This window comes from Microcebus murinus, chromosome 5 (genome assembly GCF_040939455.1).
Source record: "Microcebus murinus isolate Inina chromosome 5, M.murinus_Inina_mat1.0, whole genome shotgun sequence".
NCBI lineage: Eukaryota > Metazoa > Chordata > Mammalia > Primates > Cheirogaleidae > Microcebus > Microcebus murinus.
The window spans coordinates 50,472,954-50,500,143 of NC_134108.1; the positions used below are offsets into that span (position 1 = coordinate 50,472,954).

The 27,190-nt window shown below is 43.7% G+C and overlaps 1 protein-coding gene, 1 non-coding gene and 1 pseudogene across 3 annotated transcripts in view; 2 read left to right on the forward strand and 1 right to left on the reverse strand.

Annotated features, from left to right (window-relative positions):
• Positions 1-212: 212 nt before the first annotated feature.
• Positions 213-27,190, forward strand: part of SCML4 (Scm polycomb group protein like 4) — a 106,197-nt gene continuing 79,219 nt past the window's right edge. The window contains exon 1 of one of the 2 annotated variants that reach the window (XM_012753216.2): positions 213-233. The gene's annotated coding sequence lies outside the window, so the exon portion shown is untranslated. Of the gene's footprint in view, positions 234-259; positions 452-27,190 lie in introns of those variants that run through there. The other variant, XM_012753218.2, reaches the window with a different exon arrangement.
• Positions 12,886-13,000, reverse strand: LOC142871221 (uncharacterized; annotated as a pseudogene).
• LOC142871203 (U6 spliceosomal RNA) lies at positions 20,701-20,803 on the forward strand. The gene has a single exon (XR_012919467.1). It is a non-coding gene; the product is annotated as a U6 spliceosomal RNA (small nuclear RNA).

Genomic DNA, 27,190 nt, shown 5'->3' on the forward strand with positions numbered 1-27,190 from the left:
TACCTTGCAGCTCATGTCGACAAAAAGCTCCACTGCACGTTTCTCTTAGTTGAGCTGCTAGGAGGAAGGAAACACGAGAAACACACACACACACACACACACACGCACACACAGAGGCCTCGTTTTCTGCATGTAAAATGTGTGTGTTCTTTAAAAGCCAGTGGTTGGCTGGTTTTCCGGACATGATGTGGTTGAAGCTGTCATCGTAATGGAAATTCATTGCTGTAGCTATGGTAAATCGAGTTTTCTGCCTGTGCTGAATGCATTAGTCTAATGAGATGTTTGCAGCCGGAGAGCCGGGCTGCTGGAGACTAACTGTGAGCTACTAACACACGGGTGGAAGATAGCTTTTGTAATACTCGGTTTGCATGTGCCGAAAGTCATCTGTCTTCTGAGTCAACACTCCTGACCTGGTAAACAACCTGATCAGGGCTCTGGTGAACAGCTGTAGGTAAGGGTGTGCTGTTGACACGGGATCCTTCTCTTTTAACTGTCAGCATGACAGGTTACCTGTTTTAGTTTTTCTGGGTTGCATGCCTATGTCTATGGCAATGCCCGAGTGTCCTGCACTAAAACCACTGAGCCCAGTAGGTAAACTTTAGTTCCTCCTCTGCAAAATAAAATGTTTAAATTTCTTAACCAGATCTCAGAGGGGAAGATGTAGCATGGAATTATATAGTTTATAAATTTTGGTTATATACACATTCATTACTGTTTAACTCTGCATTTAAATACAGAGAAAGTTATTTTATTTTCCAAATGTGGACTCAAATAACCAGCTAACTTCCCCCTCCTCACCAGCCCGAGTTAATTTTGCTTTGCTTTGCTTTTTATTTAAAAAATTGTACTATGTCTTGGGATAAAAATATTTACCTAAAATTTGATTATTAAAATTGGTATGTTATGAACACATAAAAGTGGTTTTTTTAAACTGAATTTTATTTGGAATATCCCCGTTGGAATATTTCATGTGTTTTTGTGATGGCTTTTCCTAATTTACAAGGCATAGATGAGAATAGTAATTATTGCTAGTTGCTGGTGCTAGTTAGTTTTGTGGTGGGGGTGTGGGGAGACAAACAGGTAACTGTTGAGTGTTAGGAGCAGTTTTCCCAAGTTCAAATACAGTCACCTCCTTCTCGGGTGGAGCACTGTGCGCCTCGAGCCAGCTTCCACGGGTTCCCCTGAGGCACGAGGTGTCCCATGCAGGTTGCCTGCTGGCTGGACAGAACCAGAGTGCGAGGCTGAGGTGCAGGCTGCTGAGTGAGTTGTTTTACGATAGTTGATGTGCTTGAGTCAAAGTTCCTTCCACTCTCTGTGACAGTGAACGCGAGGCGGCTCATTGTGTTGTCTCCAGATTCCATGACGGTACTCGTTAGACAGTCGGTCGCTTTCTGAGAAAGTGGCTTTGTCGTTGGGTTTAAGACACCGTGGTGCATGGGAAAGTCATGCAGGCGCTTCAGAATCGAGATGTTTGTTGTGGATTCTGTTTTTCTTCACTTTCAACCAGAAGAATCATGTTTGAAGAGTGAGGGACAGAGCTGCTTTTTTCTCAATACTTTTTTTTAAAAAAACATAATAGGATACGTGCAGTGAAAGCATAAAAATAAAAAAGTAACTATAAAGGAATTCTTAGTGTGGTAAACTATCTGTGGTACACAATATTTTTTTGTGTTGCTTGGTAGAAGTGACCTGAAAAAACGAGAGGCTACTTGAATAGCAGCAGCTGGGTGGATGAAGATTGCCTAGAAAATCAGTCCTGAGTGACTGTCTAAACAAAACGTTAACGCAGAACCTTCAGTTTTAGGGAAGTTGTTTGGTGGCTTCAAAGTCTTTATGTTTTAAACATATTTGTGACAGATTTGCAAAAAAATATGAACGTTTTTCTTTAGCTCTTTAAATTATGTGGAGGAACTTTAATATTTTGGTAAATTTATCAGCCTGCTCGATTTGTGGAATTATAAGAAAGGTACAAATCCCACAAAAGCCCAGTTCTTTTATGTTTAACATGTTTACATTTCTTCCCTGTGCCACCAAAATCATTTGTATTTTTGGTGCAAAAAAAGGGTAAATGAACAGTAATAGAAAGACAAGAAAACAAGAAGAGAAACAAGAGTAAATTGCTTTTCGTCATTTCTTTGCTTTTGGTGGTGTATTTTCGAGGCTAGGGAAACCATCAGAAGCAGTTTCACTTTCTGGTTCTCAGGCTCCTGGGGGCTGAGGGTGAAGGGCTGTGCTCTAGCAGCAGGTAAGCTGAGCAGATGAGCCACTAGAAAACAAGCCAAACCCAAATACTGTCACCCTGCTGAAAGAACTTTCGATAACATTTGCCTGTTATAAAAATTCAACCAATACCCCAAAATGCAAAGACAGAATTTTAAAATTTAAATCATTTTGAATGATGGGAACAATCACAACCAGATTGCCTTAAATCTCTCAGAATGGGGTGGCTTTTATATTTATGTAATTCTGGGTCTCAAATTCTTAACGTCCGAAAGTTTAAGGAGACATAACAGAAGTTCTCTGAAATCATAACAAGGAATGCTCAGAGAGGACCAACCTTTACGTGATTCTAGGGAGTTGCATTGAGAGTGTTTCGTACGTCTGTTTATGATTTTGTGTGGCCCGAAGACACATCACACACATCCACTCATCCTTGGAGCAACATTTGGTCCGGGCGTAGGTGGTGGCTGGAGCAGGGAACGCACTCCCGGGGGCCCTGCTGGAGCTTAGCAGGACAGTTTTCCTCCCCAAGTCTGTGCCCCCTGCCCCCCAAGCCTCCACATCACATGGGTGGACGCCAGGGAGCCCGGCTGTGCTCACGGCAGCCCACACTTCCTGGAGACAGTGGGAGGGGACACTGCCCCTCGTCACGCTGGGCCGGGAGCTTTAGAATTCCAAGCACCTCCAGTTCATTCTCCCTCTGACCCCTCAGGTCTTATCTGGGGATGGAATGGGAAAGAAGGATAAGGAGATGAGGGAGGATCCTCTTTTAATCTAGTTATCAAGGAGCATAAAATCTGCTCTAACATTTTGGGTATGAAGTTTGTGAAAGCAATTCTTTCTGGGGTGATCGCACAAACTCCTTTCTTTTGGTGGGCAAATCTGACATTTCTAGGAAGGAGCATTTTAAAAATGCCTCCCTGGACAATTTATTTCTTAATCCTGCAATCTCCCAAAAGGCTAGTTTCAGATTTACACAATTTTTATGTTTTTGTTGCCTTCAAAAGCAGACAGGTGAGGACAGACAGAGGGGGATTAAAAACATCCCTGGGAGAAAAAAACCAAAGGGTTTGGTGTAGATATAATGTAACAGAAGCCACCAGGGTGTCTAGTAAATTACTCTAAATTTTAATTAATGACTCACAAAAGCCACACCAGAAGCTTTAAAAATTACCCTTTTATCAATAAGGTGATAATTAACTTTCTCTGAAATTAGCAATTCTCTCAACCCCGGGCAGTATGCAGCTTAGTAAGTTCCCTGGAATGCTGCCAATTTTTAACAATTGGTCTTTTGGCAAACCTACTGGATTTTAATTCAAAAATCTATTGTGACATTTTCCAACGTGATTCAAAGACCATTAGGATCACCCAAATCATAGTAAAATGTCTGAGGTCAAAAGAGTAGCTTGGAATGTTTGAATTGCATTTGAATGTGTTGCTTTCTCTTTCTTCATTTTTCCTTTTCTATCTCCCTCTATGTCCCCCCACCCCCAAATCTCTGCCTTTGCAAGAGCACAGTACTCTGGTTTCTGCTCTGAATCCCTGCTAGAGTCTCTGCTGTAAATCGTGATGGTGAACCCTGCATTTGTTGGTACGCCCATACCCAGTCTGAGCGCTTTGGCTGCCAGCCCACGGGTTCTAAGTGTTTTTCATTGTCGTTGCATTCATCTCGGTTTCAGTTCTGGCAAGGGTTTGTTCCTTCATATTTCTGGAAACTCTCACTGTGGTTTCTCAGATGCTGAGCTTTAGATTGAGACTTGAAGAAGAGGAGCTTTGGGGCCATTTTGGACATTCTCACCATGGCTTGCGATGTAGGCTTGTTCTCATGTACATACGTTAATGTCTGAAGAAGCATAGAGCATTCGGCATTTCAGAGCAGCCTGCCCCCAAACAACCCCACCTGGGCGCACACGCACACGCACACACACACACACACACTTCCAGTGCTACTGGTCACTGGAGGCCGCCACTCAGGGACAGCTTCTTGAGGGCGCTGCCATTTGGCCACAGCGGCTAGAAGGTGAGTGGTGATGGATGCACATCACCCCTTCAGAAGTCAGACCTCTCTCGTCCCTCTGGATTCTTCCAACATTAGCATTGCTGGGCTCCTGCTTCTCTCAGCCAAGACGCTTGGCCGGGACGGGATGCTGGTGACGAGGCTTCCTGCTGGGTGAAGCAGGCACTTCTGACACAGACAAGAACACCCTTGCTCAGCAGCAAGTGGCGTTTGTGCATTCTGGAATAAACCCTCACTTAGCAATCAGGAGAGGCCCTTTGCTACCCCCAGGGAGATAAAACACCTCTTGCTTCTTGGGATGATTACTTCTCAGGCTACTATTTTAGGACAGAAAGGAATTTATTACCCACTGGCAGCTCTCAGTTTGTATTAAGTTGAAAAGTCATTCCACTGAGTCTGTTTGACATTGAAGCAACAGGAATATATCCTGAGGTCTACACTGCAGGTTTCCCCAGGGTTATTATTACTACACTAGTTGTACCAGTTGTGTTTTCCAGGGAGCCTGGTGATATGGAACTATGAAAACTTCTCTTTGGTCTTCCATCAACTCACACATGTTCTACCTACATTTCTGTGTGTGGGGAGACAGATGTGCAATTCTTTTTTTTTTTTTTTTGGCAGCTGCATTTATTGATAAATGGAACTTGGTTCCACTGTTGCTGATTTTCAAGAATGACAGCACATTCCTGCCTGAGGAGTGGTCTTCCTTTCTCCATAAGGCATGCAAGACAGAAGCAGAGGAATAGAGTTGGCTGTTATTAGAAAACTAGTGTGCCAGGGAAAAATAGTGTCAATGGTACCCTTTGAAAGGTGGTGACATTGTGTGCTTAGCCCTACATCAGTGGCTCAAGTTTTGGGAGCTGAATATCTGGTAACAAAAGCCCAGGACCCTTTTCTCTTCTTGTGCTGACCATAATACAGCAAGAGCCCTCATTCTTTCAGAGTGGAAACACATGGTTTGAAAGGAATCCTAAGGAAATGTGCTGCCTTTCACGAAGATGGGTGCTAAACTTGGGGACTAATACTGAACTGGGCAAAGCAAAAAATTGCCCTGGTTGGGTCCAAATCCAGCCCGGGGAAAGTGGCGCTGAGCAAAGAGGTGCTGGGACAAAGCACAGAGTAGGGCACCTATTCCTTCTCTCTTCCAACGAGGACTTGACTGTCATTGTCCCGCCTAGATCCCTGGTGCAGTTCAGAAAGGATTTATAATAGCTAAGAGTGGCATATGGCTCTCGGCTCATAGACCTTAGGGTATTTTTCTTTTGGGTTGAAGAAAAGACTTCTCTTTTCCTTTCCTCTTTTGTCCACAGGTCATTCTGGGACATCATTGCTCTGATGAGAAAACCAGGGTTTAACACTAAGGAGTGTATTTTTCCCTGGTGTCCTGAGCCAGCCCGAGCCCTCTCGCTGGGCGGCTAGAGCGCCGTGAGAGGCCGTGGTGGGGGTTCTGCCTTGGATGCAGCCTTCCAGCCTGCCCAGGGCTGGCCTCAGGATTTCAATCCTGTTTTGACAGGCAGCTTTTGCCTTGGTGAATGAGGAAAGGAAGAACTGAAGAGAAAAACACAAGGCGAAAACCAACGCAGGGGATTCATGCTTTTAGTTTTGGAGTTCATGTCACTTAAACAATCCCTTTGGGCCTAACCATTTCTGAGATATTACAGGACTACAAGAATCAGGCTCATTCTTTGTGGCCTTCCAAAGAAGAGGCTGACCCCTTTCCTTCACAGTCCTTTAGGATTCATTGCTCTCAGTATTGGGAAGTCAGGGTGATGCCAAGGCTTTATCAAATAATCAGCTATGAAAGCATGCCGTCTAATCCATAAAAGAATAACTAAAAAATGTTGCATGAAGCCTTGAGTTTATTGATCAGTAAAGAACTCCACTGTGGGAATAGATTTCTATTGTTCTTCAGTCGTGAGAAACCTGTGGTCACTGAGCGAGGTTTCGTTCATGCTGTTGCCACTGTGGCCTGTGCCAGGGGAGTTTGCCTTGAAAGTTAGGGGTCACACTCATGGACCTCTGCGTGTTGCCCTTTGTATTGGGAGTTCTCCCTTTCAGATGCCAAAAAGATGTTCAAGCATATTTGATGATATTACTTTCAAGACCTCATTTGTAAAAATCTTCAAGTAGAAGGCTGTAAATAGCTTACAGTTTGGGTGTGCAAATTACAATCAAAGCATAGAAACAGTGGGAAAAAAAAACCTGGTTCTAATGCTTGAAATCACCACCAACAGTGTGAAAATACAGCTCTTGTTTTGAGTGTTTATAACATAATTAATAGTAAAGACTTAACATAAATAAAGAATGCAAATGGCATGGTGGGGTTCTGTTGGTGCCTGATGTGGACATGGTTAATTGGTCCCACAGTGAGAAGCTGTACAACTGTGTGTTGCCTTAATGAGCCCAGGTGAGTATAAACTCTCTCCAGGGATGTGAAGTTAGCAACTCCATTTGCGGGGTGATGTGTGTGAGAATGTGGGGGGGCCGATGTTATGCGATGGGGTAGAGGACTGGTTCTTTCTTTCTGTCTAGTACCCTCCCTTTTAGTTAGAGGTTTGTTTGGCATGAGCCCAGTCAAGAATAAAGCCACTAAAAGTGCTCAGATAGCAGAATAAGAAAAAAATCCATTCAGAGAGGTGCGTCTAATACACAATTCCCTGGAAGCCACCCTAATATCTGCTCAGGTCAAGTTCTGAGAAATTGTGTTCTTATTAATTGGCTTGAGACCAGGGTAGTGTAGAATAAACTGGAAGTATAATCATTTAAAAATGTATGTCTCTGGGTATGGGTTATGTCATTGGTTTTATGACTCTATTTGACATTTTCATGCACGAATCAAAAAAAGATTTCTGTAGGACCAAAGACCCAGCTGGTCCTTGTAGATTTCTGACAGCAGATAGTGTAGGTTGCAGAGCTTCCTGGACAATGTTACCCAAACCTAAGCCACCCCTTGGCAGAGATTTCCTGTATTCTGCTGTGTGCTTTGTGGATCGACTACCAGTCAACTCCACAGAATTTTCTCCACAGAAAACTCCAGGGGTTTTCTTTCTCATCCCGGAGAATACAGATTTGGGGTGGAGTAAGGAAAATTTCTACTGGAAACTGTGGATCCACCGAAGTTCTGGACTATTTTTCTAGCCACTCACTCCTCTGGGAGAGCTGGAAAATGAACACAATAACCAAAATAATGAGCTTGAGGGAAAAACATCTAACATTCAAAGGAGGAGCTAAAAGCAAAAAACTGTACTGTGAGAAGAGGTCTCTAAGTGAATCTCAGCTGCTTAGCTGCTCGAAGGCCTCCCTCCCAGCGCAAGGCTCAGACGCTTCCCTGGTGTCTCTGTAGCACACAGACGCTGTCCTTCCTTTGTTAGGAAACTCCAGTTGTTAGCAAAGGCATCTTTCCCCGCCAGAACTTCTCCTAACTTTCTTCTCCAGTAACTTCTTCCTCCTCTGAGGACCTGCACAGAATAAATCTAAATGGAGCCGCCTGGATTCCAACTTGGAAAAGCCAGTTGAATGGCGACTAGGGTGACCCAGGGCAAGTACGCTGACGTCCCTGAGCCTCCCTGAACCTCCCCTCCAACCTGGGGACGGTATTCCTTGTCAGTTCCCACTGCTGAGCGGTTCAAACGAAACGGTATTTGGAAGAGGGCGTTGTAAGCCGCAAGTGCTGTAGGATGGTAATAAATACACGTTTGCATCCACTGAGCATTATATGCTCAGGGGCGCCGAGGGACGCTCTGAACATGCTTCATCTTGCTTATTTATCTTGTTTAATCCACACGGGAAGCCAACACAGGAAAGGCCATTTTTATCTCCAACACACAGGTGGAGGAACTGAGGCTTATTTTAAAGAACGTGTTGAGGACCACGAGGCCACATGAAGTCTGCCGCCGCGTCTTTCCTCCTCCGGTTGGAGACGTGGACGGGCCGCTGTGTCCTTTCACCTGCGAGGGCCGAGGAGAAAAGGGCCTTTCATGCTCCACGGCCAGCTGCTCCCGCTTGGCCCGGCTGGGCTGTTCCATGTCTGGCAGGTTCCAGAGAGGAAATGGTTCCCTGGTGTTTCCACTTGGAAAGGCATTTTGATCCACAGTAAACTTCTTTTAAAGCAATGGGCTCTCAGTCCTGTCAGACTCAAGCCCTATTTTTATTAAATATTTTTTAGCACCCTGTTTACAATCCTGAGTGAAATGCCCAGGTAATGTTCCCCACCCGCACCCATACTTTAAGAAAACGGAATATAATGTCATAACCAAAATATAAAGAGGAACGGAGGCAAAGTGATTCACCGTCGCTTCCAGTGCAGGGGCCTCAGTCGGGACAACGGTGGGGTGGCCAGGTGCTGGCACCTGCCACAGAAGCTCAGTGCGGGCCACCCCGTCGACATAGCCCAAAACCGACGAGGGGAGCTGGTGGCTCAGGTAACACCAGCTGCTGCTGCTGTTGGTGACATGATTCTCCAAAATGGTAAAGAACTCTTGGAATTCTGAACAAAATAGAGAACAATCTTCCTCGATTTGGGCACTAACTGTATTCCTGGAAAATAAAGGGTCTATTACAGCTGAGTAGAAATACACAGCGTTTATATGTAAATTGAAGTGAGTCCTAGGTTCAGAAAAGCGGGGTCTTTTTGCAGTGAGACAATGCTTTCCTGGCGTGGGGCTGCTTCATCCACTGTGGGACACCCAGGACCCCTGGTCTTTGCCTTCTAAGTGCCAGTAATGCCCACTCTGCCCCGGACATCATACCAGATAAAGCCAACACTAACACATTTCCAAAATGCCCCTGTACAGAGGATGTTACCAGCTCTGCTGAGCGCCTTGGATCAGCACGGCCACTCATTCTACCCTCCCGAGCTCCCCAGCACGCCAGTGAGTTATGGCTTAGGAAAAAGATGGCTCTGTTTTGCCAGTTCCCTTAGATGATCATGATGCGGGGCCCTCTCAAAGATTAGGGCAGGAATTCCAGGATACCCTTTAGGAAGACCCTTGCTGATGACTTTCCTCTAAAAATTGCAGCTTTAAGCTAAATGAGAAGACCATTTCTATCATAATCCTTCAGATTATGTATAGGTTTTAATACAAATATAGTACTAAAATACTTTTGTAAAATCTTTACTGTTCTATGAGTTGGCTTGAAAGTGTTAACACTGAGGGACAAGGATGTTTCAGGCACTGTGGGTGTCCACACAATAGCCCTCCAACATTATCATTGTTCCACGTCACAGACAAAAACCCAGAGTTTGAACAACTGGCTCAAGGTCACCCTGTAAGTGGTACAAATGACTCTCAATGACTGGACCGTCTGACTCCCAAACATGCAGTTGTGTTCCAGTGTGACCTGCTTCCTGCACTCGTTGTGGACACACGGTGTACTTTTGTCTATGATGTAGAAGTCCCATGTCTGAGGACTTTCTCCTTGTTCCATATATAAGAATACGGTAGAGGAATAAGGTGGCCACAAATTCTTTGACGTTCCTTCCATGAACATGTGGGATCTAATTCCCTTTTCCTCGACTCTGGACTGTCCTAAGTGACTTTTTGGCTCAGAGGATTGGCAGAAGTGACATTCCAGGACTGACATATGGAGCCTTGCAGCTCTACCTGAGTCCTTGGAACTCCCAGCCTTGGAGCCTGGAGCCACCACATGGCTGCCTTGGGCTCCACCGCCCCGAGGCTGCCATGCTGTGAGAAGCCACAGATGCGTGGAGGGGCTCTGGAGGGTGGGATGCCGGGGCAGAGAGAAAAAGGCAGCAAACACGGAGGCACCAGATGCATGGGGAAGACCCATCTTGGAAGTGGACCCTCCAGTCCCAGCCACCCCAGCCGATGCCACACAGACCACAAACTGCCCGCACAAGCCTTTCCTGAATCCCTGACCCACAAAATGGCGAGATATAACAAGTCACAAAGTTTGAAGTAGTTTTTAATGCAGTAGCAACTGATAATCACAACACATAGTAAAGGCATTCTTCCTGTTGTATTGTGTATTGTTTTTGATGCATAATTAAGAAGGATCTGGCTGGGCACAGTGGCATGCACTTGTAGTCCTAGCAACTTGGAAGGCTGAGGCAGGAGGATCGCTTGAGGCTGGGAGTTTGAGGCTGCAGTGAGCTGTGATTGTGCCACTGTACTCTAGCTTGCGTGACAGAGTAAGACTCTGAGTAAAAACAAAAAAAAAGTGTGTGTTTTCAGGGGAGTGCTCTTTTAATAAGTGTGTATTTAATTTTACAGTTAGTTTATATACCTACATTTTTGACAATATGTGATTTGAATTTATGTATGACATAAAGTTTCATTTAAAAAGGTATTTATTTAAATAGGCCATTTAAAGATTCAGTTAAATATTAAAAATGCAGAAGGTGTGTTAGTTAGGGTTCCCCAGAGAAACAGAACAAATAGAAAAGTGCAAATGGATCTATCATAAGGAATTGGGTCACATGATTATGGAGGCTGAGAAGTCCCAAGACCTGCAGCTGGCAAGCTGGAGACCCAGGAGAGCCTGTGGCATAGTTGAGTTCAAAGCCAGCAGGCGCTAGCCCCGCTTGTTTAGATGCAAGGGCCCCTCTTGTTTGGACGATGCTGTGTGGCACCATCAATTGCACTCACCCTCGGCCTCCTTTTTGTGACTTTGTGTCCACACTGCCCCCATAAGCAGGATAAAAGTCTTTAGGTCAGTAATTTTATCTCTTGGGCCTCTTGTCACTAGAATGTCATTGTAGAACAGCAAATCAGTGATGGGAGCTCAGCGGGATGGAAGAAGACACACCTTTTCTCTAGGCTGATGCTGTTTGATTGGGGCATTCGGGGGCAGCCCTCAGCTTACTCAAAGTGCTGCAGCTCAGTGTGGCTTGTTGCTGCTCCTACCCCACAATGATGAGCTGTGGCAGGACTAGAGAGAGACCTGGGGTAGGTTGATTCAGAAAGCCTCCCCAAGTGCTAGGAGTACAGGCAAGAGCGCCATGCCTGGCCCTGAATTACCTTCTTAAAGGCCCTGTCTCCAAATACTGTCACTCTGGGGGCTGGGGCTTCAATATGTGATTTTTTGTGGGGTGGAGGGCACAATTCCCTCCTGAACAATGCTTATCTTAGCATTTCGTCTTTTTTCATCCATTTCCTGTAAACTATCATAACTATGCCTCATAGTGGGCCTCTCAGCACTTAGCAAACACCTACATTTCTTTGAATGTCAGGCCAGTCACATTTCTGCTGCACTCACTCCAGGTGGCCAAGGGACTTCACAAAGGTTCCAGCTCCCTCCCAGGGCAGAGGAGGGGATCTGATGTCTCCAAATCCCTTTTAAAGGGAAACTGGAATCTCTACCTATTTCCTCCTTCCCCAACCCCCAGCCAAAAGCCCCCTCCCTCCCCCCAGCAGTGCATGTTCACAAAGTCCTTAAAACTAGTGAAACCCAGCAAGGAGAGCTGCGCTGATAGTCTAGCGCCCCCCAGAGCTCATACTTGGAGGCAGTCCCCAGTGTGCATTGTCACGCCCGCCTCGCCAGCAAGGAAGACGCGGCAACCAACCGGAGTTCTTCTGACAGCGCTTTAATGGGGATTGCTTAGCTGATTATGTGCGGAAGACGCCGAGGAGCTCTCGGAGCGGGCTTATATAGGCACTAAGTTCATTAGGCAGAATCTGATTGGCTCACGCAAGAGCCCTTATTAGCATACTTGATGAGAGACAGGAAAAAGCCCCTACACCTGCGCGGTTCACCCTGTTTATCAGTCTTGTAGTATGGGTGTGACCAGGAAGCCGGCGCCATCTTGCAATGGCGTTAACACCGCGCCCCACAGTGCATTCTGACTCTCCCAGTGGGACACAGACCCGCCCCCCAGAAGTCAGGGGACATCCTAAGCTGCTTCATGCGCCAACTCAGGGAGAATCCTGAGGCTAAGGACTCTTTTTGAATGAAATTTATTAATCTAACTTTCATCCCTTTAATTAAGTTTTCTTGAACTCTTCAACCTGGGGTTTTCCTTCAATTCTTGAGAGATTAACTTGTTGAAATGAATAATAATTATTGTGGTCTGAATTTGAAAATTCTGATATTTGGAGGCACTGGATTTTGTCTTATGAGGTGGTAACAAGCTTTGTTGCACAGAGACCGAGGTGCCCAAAGTTCAATGATTGTTGCGGTATCCAGGACAGTGCCAGAGTTGGCACAAAAGTCTTGCATGCTTCAGTCCCAGGCCAGAGCCATTATCAACTTTAGCCGGTAAAGTTTTCCTAGACACCTGAATTTGGCAAGATGGGATGATGAAACATGGATGGGCAAGATGGGATTATGGAACATGGAGAAGTTTGATAATGCATTATTTGTGATGCGTGACTCAAATACTCTCCTTACTCACATTTGGTAGTGTGAGTTGAGTTTGACTTTGGCCTGTCACAGTTGTGGGTGACATCTGTGCATTGCAAAGAAGCACCAAGAGAACCAACTTGCCATGGGACCAGTGATTTTCCTGGGGGTTTTCCTGGTGACTTTTGTTATCCACATGCCTGCCACCCAATGCCACATGACTGAAGATTTCCAGGGGCTTCTGGGAGGGCTGTAGTGAGAAGAGTGAGAGTGAGCACTCTTCACTGTGGGCTTCTTACCTGATAGCGACAGCTCCTCCTTTGCACCACCCAGGGTTGAGGCATCAAAAAAATTTTTTTCAGTAGAACACTTCATGAATTTGTGTGTTATCCCTGCACAGGGGCCATGCTAATCTTTTCTGTGTCACTCCAATTTTAGCATATGTGCTGTCAAAGCGAGCACAGCATCCAGATTGTTGTGTGAGCCTCCATGACAGAGACCGGTGCTCACTAGTGGCACCAGGGCTGTGCCCTCTTAGCCCAGGAGGGGCCTCTCCTTGTTAACTGCCCCTTCCCCACTGACCATGAGAGCATGGTGCCTGGCACAGACAGGTGCCCACATGTTTTCTGGATGGATCAGTGGGTGTATGGACAGAGGGGGACGGATGATTATATGAGGGGCTATGTACCTGAGGACTTGCCTGACTACCCTCTGAGTTCCAGTTTGGAATTTCAACTGTTTTAATGACATCTCCACTGACCTGTTCCACCAGCATCCTAAACTCAGCATTTCCAAAACATCATTTGACCCCATCCCCATGACTCTTTCTTCTCCTTTCTCCTGTCTTCATATAAGGTATGACTGCTTTCCCAGATGTCCAGGGTAACAGTTTCAGAATACTAAATTCTCTGCACTCCATGCCTTCAAATAGGACACCAGGTCCTAATGGGTGCTACTTTCTAAAGAGTTTCCTTCATCTGCCTTCTTCTATCACCCCTTGGCTGCCCTTGCTGAGGTTCATTAGTGCCATTCACAGGGCCCACAGTGATGGCCTTCTGCCCCACTTCTCTGCCCTTAGTTTCTCCTCCCTTTAACCCACTTTGCACATTGCACCAAGATTATCTTTTAAAGACACAGATCTGATTGTCTTAGTCCATTTCTGCTGCTATAACAAATTACCATAGATTGGATAATGTATAAACAATAGAAATTGATTTTTCATGGATCTGGAGGCTGGGAAGTTCAAGATCAAAGCACCAGCAGGATGGGTGTCTGGTGAGGGATACTCTCTGCTTTCAAGATGACCCTGGTTGCTGTGTCCTCCAGAGGGGAGGGACACTGCATCCTCATGTGGGGAAGGGATGGAAGGGCAAGGGAGCACTCTGTTCTACCCTCCTAAGAGTGCCAATCACATTCATGAGGGCAGAGCCCATGTGTCTTAATCACCTATGAAAGGCCACACCTCTTAATATTGTTGCTTTGGGGATGAATTTCAACATGAATTTTGGAGGGGACAAAAACATCCAACCATAGCACTGATCTAGTCACTCAGGTGCTTAAAAGTCTCAGATAGTCTCCATTGCTTACATTAATGGTTGCCAAATGTTTTGCTTGTGTTCTCCATTATATCATTCTTATGTTATTCTTATGTTATTTATAATTATTTAATTATAAATAATTCTTGAGTATACATATGTATGCTCATAGATTATACATATATTCATAGATTATGTACATACCACTATATTGACACACTATGCATATTATAAAACATATGCAAAAATTTGAAATCAAGGTGTAGGGCAAAAAAATAAATAAAAATTAAATTAAAAACATATGCAAAAATAGAAATGAAAAAGACTACATGAGCCTTTTGCCTTTCCTCATATATTCTCAAGGGCTCCGTGTTTTTTTCACTTTCTCTTCCCCTGTCCTGGAATTCTCTTCTCTGATTTCTCCATGTGATGAAATTGTGTTTGTCAAGACACCACTCCACACTTCTCTCGTCACAGCCTGACTCTCCACACAGCCTTCCTCGGCACCACCGTTTTATATAGTGTTTAGATCCTTAACCCTCTCTTGCAGTGTGGCTTGAGAGCATCTTTCTGGTGGGCAAGGAGGAAGAAGGAAGGTACTGGGCTGTATGTCCCTGTTGCTGTACACTGTGACAGCGATGTGTCTTTCCTTCCTTGTCAAACATCCCAGAGAGATTTCCCCCGCTCAGCTTTCCACTTACTCAGGGGGAAAGTGTGTCTCCTGCAGAGGAGGTGGAAGCCGGCAGTCAGACAGACACAAAGGGTGGGGCGAGATGCACAAAAGTAAACTTAATTCCGAATATCAAGCAATTAGGCTAATGTGATGTAGAACAACATGATCAGTGAAGTTTGTGTTTATGCTCCCCTCAGACTGTAATTAACTCATGCAAGTGCTGTAGGTTGTTAAATTTTAGTGAACGGATAATAGAACTGTTCTTTGAAATAAAAGCAGTGACAACAACCTAGTCATTTTACAGTAGCGTGAATGGAAGATAATTACAGCTGGAGACAGCGTAGCCCCTTCCAGTGCAAGAGCACCCCCGATTGTCTTGTGTTCCGCGGGGAGCTGCTGTGAGCACGGATGGCGCAGAAGTTTATGTGTGCCGCGGGGAAATGGCAGAACGTTCTCCCCGTGTAGCGAGGAGAGTGCTTAACTCACTTTTTAGATATTCCCACCAGTGTCCTATAGGGAATTGTGCTAATAAATATGACAATAACATCATAATGGGACAAGAAAGGCTGACACAGCGTTTTGTTAATTTGTGTTCCGTATTAGTCGGGAGCTTTGTAACCCCTGAGCAATGAAACAAGAGCATATTGGTTGGACTGTAGGCATTTTAATTAGAGGTCCTGGGAATTTCTGTGCTGTGGCAGCTGAATGAGACCTGGCCCCACAAAGTTTACCCAGGGCGAGCTTTCCTCTGGCCCCCAGGGGCCATTAAAAGATCTGAAGGAGGGGACACAAAGTCTCTAGGAAGAGGAGGAGGAGGGCTGGCATCCAACAGCAATTAGCTACTCAGCTGTCAGCACCCAGAGCCCTCGTTTTAACAACGTGGCAGCAAAGATTGACAGAAATGGCTCGACCCCATGATGGATCCCAAAGCATTTTTAAATAAGGCTCTTTTTACTCTGCCACCTTTTCATAATTTGGCTTAAATACAATGCAAGAATAAAGACATCATAAATCAAAAGCTGTTAGCACACTGGCCCCTGAAATTTATGGGTATTCTGCAAAAAAAGCTTAAGAACATTTCACCAAATAATTTTCCAGTCCCCTAAGACTCATTTAAATTTCCCTCCTTTCCCTCCCGTGGTGCCGATGCTCTGCCCGGCTCTGTAGCGCAGGGGCACCTGAGCCGGTGCGGAGCCGACTCTGCCCCGGGGTGGGCCTGACACTCTGCCCAGCTACAGGCACCATGTGGGCAAAGAGCCAAGAACCCAGAGACAGAGATGGCAGCTGCCCTCGGGTCAGGTGTGCATCCCTGGAAGTGGCCGGGTCCATCAGCCCTGGGCCTCCGACCCCGTCTCTTTGCCCTTTAGTCCTGGGGCTGGGAGCTTCAGTGGGAGATGGTGGGATGATTTGGAGGGAAGGAAGGGGCTCACTGCCAGGCCAGGATGCGAACTCAGTACTCAAAACCAGCCGCTTCTGTGACGGCTCAGTGCTGGCTTTGGAAGCCCGATGCTAAGTCCTGCGAGGCCCAGGGAAGAGCAGAGGGCCCGCCAGGGGAGCGCTAGGAGCAGAGCCACTGCTGTGCTCTGGGTAGTGGTCGACAGAGCTCACTATGGCAGTGGAGAAGTAGAAACCAGTTGGTGGCGTTACTTATATCTGTTAGTCAATTAGTGAACTTGACAAATTACTAAGCACTGATGATGGGCAAGGCACATGGAGTAACTTCCTCTGACATGCAGAGAGACAAAGTCAGGCGAGTGTCTGCAAGGATCAGAACTGGGTCTCCTGCCCTCCAAGGATCACCTCCTCCAGGAAGCCTCCCTTCCTCCTCTAGCCCACGTGCTTACTATGTACCCTAATCCCCTGCTCTCTCTGGTTGGAGCGTAGTCATTGTGTGTGTGTGTGTGTGTGTGTGTGTGTGTGTGTGTGTGTGTGTGTGTCTGTTGTCCCCTCTCCAAGGGCAGCTTCTGCCTCCCCTCCTAGCACACACAGGCTCTGGTGCAGCACAGTGTTCCAGCGGGCTGGGGTTTGAACCACAGTCCTGCCACTGCCTGGGGTGGTGGGGGGACTCGCCTGTTTCATCTCTCCAAGCCTCAGCCTTCTCCCGTAAGGGAGGAGATGGTGGTGCCTGTATCCCAGGTTGCTGTGAGGAGCAGAGAGGCACGAGTTGAACGCCCTGAGTAGGAAATGGATCATCAGGCGGAGCTCTTGCGCATTGCTTGTCAGGAAAAAAAATCTCTGTTCCGACTGTCTGTCCTTAAGTTGAGAAGGGGCTCTTGAGGTTGGAAAGTGCCTGGCCCGTCACTGTGTGGGAAGAGTGGAGGAGGCAGTCGCACAGGCCCCACCGTGGCAGCCCTGGCCTGGGAGAGAGCCCATGTCATCCACCCTCTGAGGCTGGCGGAGTGTAGGGATGAAACGCACAACCGTGGCCCTCCCTGTGTGATCCCCTCAGCTCTCACGCTCTCCACGCCCGGCCAGTCCTGGTTCTCCATGGAGAGAATATCTGTCAGATTTTAATACTATTGTTCTCATTATAGTTAGGAATATTATACTTCAGAACCAGCTGGTTTCTCAGCAGGTCTCATTGCTAATATTGTAGCTGCCATGAGCTCTTAGATCTGAGCACCTATAAAATAGCTCACACATATGTAAAACTTTACGTCACTCTTCGCTGAGCTAAGTTAGAAAATTTACAGTTTATAAGAACACAGAGTCAAGTTCAAAATGTGGCTTTGGCTGAGTGTGGGCATAATTGGGGTTTTCAAGTGTAGTTTGACAACTTTCATCTAACAGACACACCAGGGCCCATAAAACCAGGCCAGTGTCAGAAATTCAAGGTGTTGCATTAAGAATTCCCATAGTGGCTGCCATTCTTCACTTCACTCATTATTAAATGGGGCTATTAAAATGACAGGACATGACGCTTTTAAAAGGCCACAATCTCCATCCTCTTCACAATCAGTGAGAATAAGCATGCTCCCCCAACAGATTGTATCTGATAATATCTTACATATGCCTTCATATTTTCTTAGAATCTGTTGACATCCTTGTATTTAGGCACTGTCCTGGAATGAAAGATAAGTAGGATGTGATCCTGCCTTCATGGTGGTACCTGATGGTATAGCAGAGGGTTGGCACACATTTGCTATGAAGGGTCAGATGGCAAACCTTTCCTACTTGGGGAGCCACGTGGTTTTGCTGGCATCACCCTCCACAGCAACACCTCGCCCCCTCCTCACCCCTCACTCTCCAGCCCTCCCACCGCCCTCCTATTCTGGTTTTCTATTTCACCTTATGTCAGATTTGGGTAGTTGTGTTTTTCAAGAAGTTGTTTGCTGAATTTATTAGCATCAATGGTCATAATTATTATCCTTCCTTATTATCATGTTAATACTTGTATTTTTCAGTTCTAGAATTTCAATTTCTACCTCTTTTTATTTTTCGAGTTTCTGTTTCTCTTCTGAAATAGCCATCTCTTTCCCCTAAGCTATTTAACATATTTTAAATGGTTGTTTCCTTACCAGGGCCCTCCATAGGTGTTCCTCACAGTGCAAGGGGCTCAATGTGACCCGCCCGGCTCCCTTTTCTGCACCCCAAACCAGAACGAGAGCTTCTCTCAGGAAGGACCTTGTATTTTCCATCTTTGTACCCCAGGCCTTTCACAGGGATGAGCATGTGGCCGGCGCTGGATAAGTATGTGTTGACTAGATGAATAAATGAAATCAACCTGGGCACCTCCCCCATTTTTACATGACTAGAGGCCCATATCGCTTTTTTCCAAGTCTTAGCAAAAATGAAAAAGAAAACGAAAATGTCTGGGCATGTTTTCCAACTCAGAGGACTGTATTAGATACTTTTTGGAACAATAAACCTCTTTATTATTCTCTATCCACCACCCAATCCATATATCCACCTCTCCTCCCCAAGGAAGGAGGTCCCTGAGCTTTCAGCTTTTGATGACCACTCCTTGAATTCTCCTAACTCCCTCCTTCATTGTTTCCATTTAAAGGTGAGAACCTCAGTGCTATGCCGGTTGCCCAAGGTCTGTGCCACTGTAAATGGTAATGTGGACCTATGTGCTTGTCCTCAATGGCCCCTCTTCCACATCATAGCCTGTCTCCGAAAGGAAAAGCACAAGGAAGAAACAGAAATTAATAAAGGCAGGTAATGGGGGGTGTGGTAAGGCAGCTGAACAGGGGTTTGGTTTTTTTTCATCATCTTCTCCTTTTCATCCCTCTTTTAAATAGAGGAAACCTAAGTGTGTTGTGGGCAAGTGCAGCAAAGCAGCAGGGGAAGATTGAATGTTTGAGAAAAAGAGTTAAGTGGATAAAAGTCTTGGGGCAAACGTTCAAGTAGGAGTTGGGCATAGGCTAACTTGGAAAGGGGGAGGAAAGGAGGGTGCAGACTAATGTTTCTAACGTGGCCAGAGCTAATCCTTTCGCTCAGCCTGTTCTTTAGGCATTGCTACCTGTTTTCCAGGTGAGGAAATAATGGGCACAGGGAGAGAAGGGGGTTCACTGGGCTTGGGTGGTGGATACATGGATTGGGTGGTGGATACAGAACAATAAAGAGGTTTATTATTCCAAAAAGTAATACAGTCCTCTGAGTTGGAAAACATGCCCAGACATTTTCGTTTTCTTTTTCATTTTTGCTAAGACTTGGAAAAAAGCGATATGGGCCTCTAGTCATGTAAAAATGGGGGAGGTGCCCAGGTTGATTTCATTTATTCATCTAGTCAACACATACTTATCCAGCGCCGGCCACATGCTCATCCCTGTGAAAGGCCTGGGGTACAAAGATGGAAAATACAAAGTCCTTCCTGAGAGAAGCTCTCGTTCTGGTTTGGGGTGCAGAAAAGGAGCCGGGCGGGTCACATTGAGCCCCTTGCACTGTGAGGAACACCTGTGGAGGGCCCTCGTAAGGAAACAACCATTTAAAATATGTTAAATAGCTTAGGGAAAAGAGATGCCTATTTCAGAAGAGAAACAGAAACTCGAAAAATAAAAAGAGGTAGAAATTGAAATTCTAGAACTGAAAAATACAAGTATTAACATGATAATAAGGAAGGATAATAATTATGACCATTGATGCTACTAAATTTAACAAACAACTTCTTGAAAAACATAGCTACCCAAATCTGACATAAGATGAAATAGAAAACCAGAATAGCCTTCTATGTTTCAAAGAAATTAAATCTGTAATTAAAAGCCTTCCTACAAATTGAAAACTTTCCCACCTTCAGACTCAGATGACTTCAGTGGTGAATTCTATCAAATATTTGAGTGAGAAATAATACATCTTATATAAGCTCTTTGAGAAAACAGAGGAGAAGGACACACTTTCCCTCCCCCCCTATTTTTGAGGACACCATAATTCTGTCAATAATCTGGACAAGGATATTATAAGAAAAGAAAATTATAAGCCAATATTCCTCACAAACATACATGCAAAAATTCTTAAAAAATTATTAGCAAATAGGCCAGGCATAGTGGCTCACGCCTGTAATCCTAACACTCTGGGAGGCTGAGGCGGGAGGATCGCTCAAGGTCAGGAGTTCGAAACCAGCCTGAGCAAGAGTGAGACCCCGTCTCCACTAAAAATAGAAAGAAATTAATTGGCCAGGTAAAAATCCATAGAAAAAATTAGCCAGGCATGGTAGCTCACGCCTGTAGTCCCAGCTACTCAGGAGGCTGAGGCAGAAGGATTGCTTGAGCCCAGGAGTTTGAGGTTGCTGTGAGCTAGACTGATGCCACGGCACTCTAGCCCGGGCAACAGAGCGAGACTCTGTCTCCAAAAAAAAAAAAAAAAAAATTATTAGCAAATAAAATTCATCAATTCATAAAATGGATAGTAGATCATGACCAAATGGAGTTTATTTCAGGAATGCAAGTTTATTTCGCATTTTAAAGTCATCAATGTAATTCTCCACAATAATAGAATAAAAGAAATTATCATGCTTGCTTTGGCAGCACACATACTAAAACTGGAATGATACAGAGAAGATTAGCATGGCTCCTGTACAAGGAAAACATGCAAATCCATGAAGTATTCCATATTTTTAAATGAAAAACTTAAACAATGATAGAAATAATATGATCATCTCAATAGATGTAGACAAAGCATTTATAAAATTCAATGTCCATTCATAATTTTTTAAAAAATCTCTTAGGATACTAGGAATAGAAGAAACTTTCTCAATCTGATAAGATGGATGCCTAAAGATAACATCATACTTAAAGATAAAATATAGAAAAATTTTCTCCTAAAATCAGGAAGAAGCAAGAATGTCTTCTCTCACCACTTACATTCAGCATTATCCTAGAGCTTCCAGCCACTGTAACAAGGCAAGAAAATTTTTTTTTGAAAAAAATTAAAAGGCAAAAGATTGGGAAGAATTAAACACAATTTTTAACTCACAGATTATATATCATTGTGTATATGGAAACTCTAAAGCAATGTACAGAAAAACCTTTCTAGATCTGGTCATTTAGAAGTAGTTTACTAGTAGGATACAAAGTTAATGTGTAAAATTCAAATGTATTTCTATGTAAAAGCAACTATTAATTGGAAAATGAAGTCAAGGTACCATTCACCATGGCATCAAAAACTGAAATATACTTAGTGATACATTTAACAAAATGTGTGTAAGACATTTAAGCCAAAAACTACAAAAACATTTCTGGAGCAAACTAAAGAAGTCCTAAGTAAATGGAGAAATATACCATGGATTGTAAGACTCGATATTAGCAAAATTTCAATTCTCCCCAAATTGATTTATAGATTCAATGCTTTCCCAATCAAAATTCCTGCAGATATTTTGTACTTCTATGGAAATTCAAATGCAAATTATAAGATAATTTTAAAAGAGTAAAAATAGAGTTGGAGAATTTATATTACCTGATTTCATGACTTACTATAAAGTTATAGTAACCAAGAGAGTTTGGTATTAGCATAAAGATAAATATGTCAATAAAACTGAATCAAGAGTCCAGAAGTAGCTCACGCCTGTAATCCTAGCTCTCTGGGAGGCCGAGGCGGGCGGATTGCTCAACGTCAGGAGTTCAAAACCAGCCTGAGCAAGAGCGAGACCTCGTCTCTACTATAAATAGAAAGAAACTAATTGGCCAACTGATATATATATAAACAAAATTAGCCGGGTATGGTGGCGCATGCCTGTAGTCCCAGCTACTCGGGAGGCTGAGACAGAAGGATCGCTCGAGCCCAGGAGTTTGAGGTTGCTGTGAGCTAGGCTGACGCCACGGCACTCACTCTAGACTGGGCAACAAAGCGAGACTCTGTCTCAAAAAAAAAAAAAAAAAGAGTCCAGAAGTAGACTCAAATTCATGTGGTTAATCAATTTTGACAAAGGCACCAAAGCAATTCAATGGGGAGAGAAAAATCTTTTCAATAAATTGTGTTGGCATGACTGCATATTTGTATGGGGGAAGAGTGAACCCTGAACATTATCTCACATCATACCTGATAATAAGATGAATCATAGACCTTTAATTGTAATAAGTAAAACCACAAAGCTGCTAAACCAGAAGAAAACATAAGAGAATATCTTCATGATTTTGGGGTGGCAAAAATTTCTCAGAGAGGGCACAAAAATCACTAATCATAATACAAAAGGTTGCTCTATTGGTCTTCATCAAAAATTTAAAACTTCTGCTCATTAAAAGTCCATATTTAGAGAGCAAATAGGCAAACAATGTACTGGGAGAGAAATTTTGCAGTATATATATTTGACAACAGACTTGTCTGCAGAATATGTAAAGAACTCTTACAACTCAATAATACAAAAGGCAAAGAACCAATTAAAATTTGACTTGAACAGGTATTTTAAACAGAAGATATGTGAGTAGCCAAAATACATATAAAAAGGTGTTCGGCATATCCACTCCTCAAACAAATGCAAATTAGAGTCCACCCAGTAGAATGACTAAAATGAAACACTGACAGCACAAATACTGGTGGATATATGGAGCAACTGTCCCTGTCTTGCATTGCTGGTGGGAGTAAAGACGGTAGCACACTGGAAAATTGTTAGGCAGTACCTGATAAAGTTACACATAAACCTACCCTATGAACCAACAATTCCACTCCCCAGTATTTACCTGAGAAAATAGAAACATATGTCCACAAAAGACTTGTACAGAAGTGTTTCTGGCAGATTTTTTCCAAATAGTTTAAAACTGAACATGATCCAAATGTCCTTCACCATGTGAATGGATAGATAGATTGTGGTATGTCCACATACAATAGGCTATACTCATTTAATCAGCAGTAAGATTAAATGAGCTACTGATATACTACAAATATGCTTATGAGCTAAAGAAACCAGATCTAAGATAGTACATATTGTATGATGCCATTTATGTGAAGCTCAAGAACAGACAAAACTAATCTATGAGAGATAGAAATTGGAAGAGTGGCTGACTTTGGAGGAGGTTGACTGGAAAGAAGCATAAAGGACCTTTCTAAGGTGATGGAGATGTTCTGTATTTTGTTTGGGGTATGAGTTACATGGTGTATACATTTTTCAAAACTCAAACTATACCTCCAAGACCTGTGAATCTCACTGTGTGGAAATTATACCTCAAAATTAAGACAATTTTTTTTTATATATGCAGAGTCTCGCTATGTGGCCCTGGCTAGAATTCAGTGACATAATCACAGCTCACTGCAACCTCAAAGTTCTGGGCTCAAGCCATCCTTCTGCCTCAGCCTCCTGGGTAGCTGGGACTACAGTCGTGTACAACTATGCGTGGCTAAGTTTTTAATTTTTTGTAGAAATGGGGTCTCATTCTTGCTTAGGTGGTCTTAAACTCCTGAGCTCAAGTGATCCTCCTGCCTCGGCCTCCCAGAGTGCTAAGATTACAGGCGCGAGCCACTGAGCCTGGCCCAAATACTTTTAATTGGAAAATCTAAATTTAAAGGGAAACTTTTAGTTGCACAAACTAGCAGAAACATAAAAAAGATAATTGCAATATTGCAAGACGGGCTATCAGATTTTATTTATCTCCCCAAGAGGATGTAGCAAGAAAGATGCCTTTAAATGATAGCAAAAGATTTTCATAGAAATTTATATGAGTTAATTAACACACTACCATACCTAATAAGATAAAAGACATTATTTTCCTCAGTTGAAAGTCCGATGCATACTGTTTGTACTGGGTTGGATAGTGTCCTCCCCAAAATTCATGTCCACCTAGAACCTCAGGATGTGAACTTATTTGGAAAGGGAATCTTTGCAAATCTAATTGGTTAAGATGATGTCATAAATTGGGGTGGGCCATAAATCCAATGACTAATGTCAGTACAAGAAGGCCATGAGGAAGTACAGAGACACACACAGAGAAAGAATAAGGCCATGTGGCACTGGAACGATGTCTATAGATGCTGTCTGAATAATGCCCCAAATGCTGCCAGCCTCTGAGACTAGGAAAGGGGCATGGGACAGATTCTCAGATTACCCCTCAGGGTCTCAAGACAGAACCAACCCTGCTGGCATCTTTTTTTTTTCTTAATTTTTTTTTTTTTTTGAGACAGAGCCTCACTTTTTAAATTTATTTATTTATTTAGAGATAGAGTCTCGCTTTGTTGCCCAGGCTAGGGTGAGTGCCGTGGCATCAGCCTAGCTCACAGCAACCTCAAACTCCTGGGCTCAAGCAATCCTGCTGCCTCAGCCTCCCGAGTAGCTGGGACTACAGGCATGCGTCACTATGCCCGGCTAATTTTTTCTATATATATGTTAGTTGGCCAATTAATTTCTTTCTATTTATAGTAGAGATGGGGTCTCACTCTTGCTCAGGCTGGTTTCGAACTCCTGACCTCGAGCAATCCATCCGCTTCGGCCTCCCAGAGTGCTAGGATTACAGGTGTGACCTGCTGGCATCTTGATTTCAGACTTCTAGACTCCTGTGAGAGGATAATTTCTGTTGTTCCAAGCCACTAAGGTTGTGGTAATTATGACAGTGCTAGGAAACTAACACATATACGACTTAACTAGGTTATTAAAGGAGAAAGTTTAAGTATTCAACCATCTGTCTGGTGCATGCGGGTAGATTTGCATCAATAAACTAAACAAAATGTGCTCTAAAGATATATATATATGTGTGTGTGTGTGTGTGTGTAAATATATGTTTTCTTATATGCAATTTGGATAACATATAAAGAAAATAACTATACATATTCACTAGCTACTTCTTATTGTAATTTTCTGTCAGAATAATAAATCCTGGAGACGTTTCCTTGTTAGTACCCAGAGAAACCTAGATAAGCCCCCCTATGCTGCTTTGGGACCAGGGAATGATTATTTCTAAAAGAGGCACCATGTTCCAGGATATAAGTTTACCATGATTCATTTTGCCAGTCCAGTTCAATTAGATGAAAGTTTATTAAATGTCTCAGCCTGAGCGTTTCTATTTAAATCTGTTCAATTCAATCCAATCCAGCCCAAACCAATTCAGTAAGTGTCTATTGAGCACCTTCTTCGTAACAGTCACTCTGCTGTGATCACACCTTTTGGTTGTATCTTAATTGACTATCTCTGCTGCTTGGGTCTCATAGCAAAGATACTCTTTGAAAACGTGTTATGAAATATCACAAGAGACTGGTGATAAGACTGTAATAAAGAGATTGATGGCAGGGATGGAGAAAATATTTTTCTTTTTATTTTAATAGGCTCTAATGTCTTTACTCAATTGGGCTTCTTAGAGTTTGGGATTTGCCCTCAGGTAGAAAGATGCAGCACTTATTCCACGAAGAAGCGACAGAAAGAATGAAAGCAGAAGGACTAGGATTCTATCTGATTCATATCTGTAAACACACACTCCTAGAACAGTAAGGATGAACTGCGTGCCTGGTCCTGGGGTTGCTCAGCTTGCAGTATTTGCTTCTTCTATACATTTCCCAGTGATCAGTTCTATGTTCCATGTGCATTCAGGGGCTTCTGTCCTGTAGAATAAATACCTCTTGGCTCTAATACATGGGATCTCATTTAGTTCTTGTTGCACTAAGGTAAGAAAGAACATTAAGGGCCGAGTAGAGTGGCTCATGCTTGTACTCCTAGCACTCTGCGAGGCTGAGGCATATGGATTGCTCAAGGTCAGGAGTTCAAAACCAGCCTGAGCAAGAGCGAGACCCCATCTCTATTAAACAATAGAAAGAAATTAATTGGCCAACTAAAAATATACAGAAAAAAAATAGCCGGGCATGGTGGCACGTGCCTGTAGTCCCAGCTGCTCGGGAGGCTGAGGCAGGAGGATCACTTGAGCCCAGGACTTTGAGGTTGCTGTGAACTATGCTGATGCCACGGCACTCTAGCCCAGACAACAGAGTGAGATTCTGTCTCAAAAAAAGAAAAAGAAAGAACATTAACTACTTCTTTCCCACTATTGAGTTAGACTGGGTCTTAGACACTGAGAATTCTGAGTAATCATCCTTTTAATTAACAATTTAATTTGAATTCTTTTTTTTTTTTTTTTTTTTTTTAGTAGAGATGGGGTCTCGCTCTTCCTGAGGCTGGTCTCAAACTCCTGATCTCAAGCGGTTCTCCCGCCTCAGACTCCCAGAGTGCTGTGATTACAGGTGTCAGCCGCCGCTATCAGCCGAATTGGAATTCTCATTGCAGCATAAGAGTAGGCTACACAGGAGATGGATCGTTCGGGCCATTCTGGAGGCTGCCTGTCATATTGTGGTTCTGCCTTGTGGTGCCACATGGAATAACCTCTTTCCAAGCTAAATGCCCTCAGTTATTTTGGCTGTTCCACAAAGGAACGTTCCATAGGCCTTTCTCTTTCCTCTTTTTGGATTCACCGTTTATTTTCATTCTCACCCCCAAAACCACTGCAAAACTCCAGATGTTCTGTGGACAATGGAGGGATTGTTCCCCTTGATGCAGGCACTATACACTCTGTATTCCCAGGAGCTTTGTGACCAAATGGCCCACACCATAATCTAAATAAGGCTTAGCAAAAATTCCTAATCTTTTTTCACGCAGGAAGACTTTCTTGTCAAGTCTCTCCTGTACATTTGTGAATGATGTTTTATTTATTTTGTCTTTTAAAATTTTATCTGATTGATTTGGTCTACCCAATTACATTTTTTTGAATTGCAATTCTATAGTCCATAGCATTAGCCTGCCCCTTGAAGATTTACATCATCTGCTTATTTGATAGGCTTGCCTTCCAAATCTTCATCCACGTCATGGGGAGAACATAACCAAAGCTAGAGACCTGTGCCATGCCAATAGAGACAACTGCAGATTGGTGCTGTCGTTAATCATGCAGCTTGTGTGGTTGCGTCTCATGACTTATGATTCTATCCAACAGTATTACCCTTCTGCTCACATGTCACTACTTTCATGTCACCATGAAATAATCTGGAGAAATTTTGGGCAAATACTTTCAGTATTCAAGATGGCCCGTGGTTATAGCATTCCTC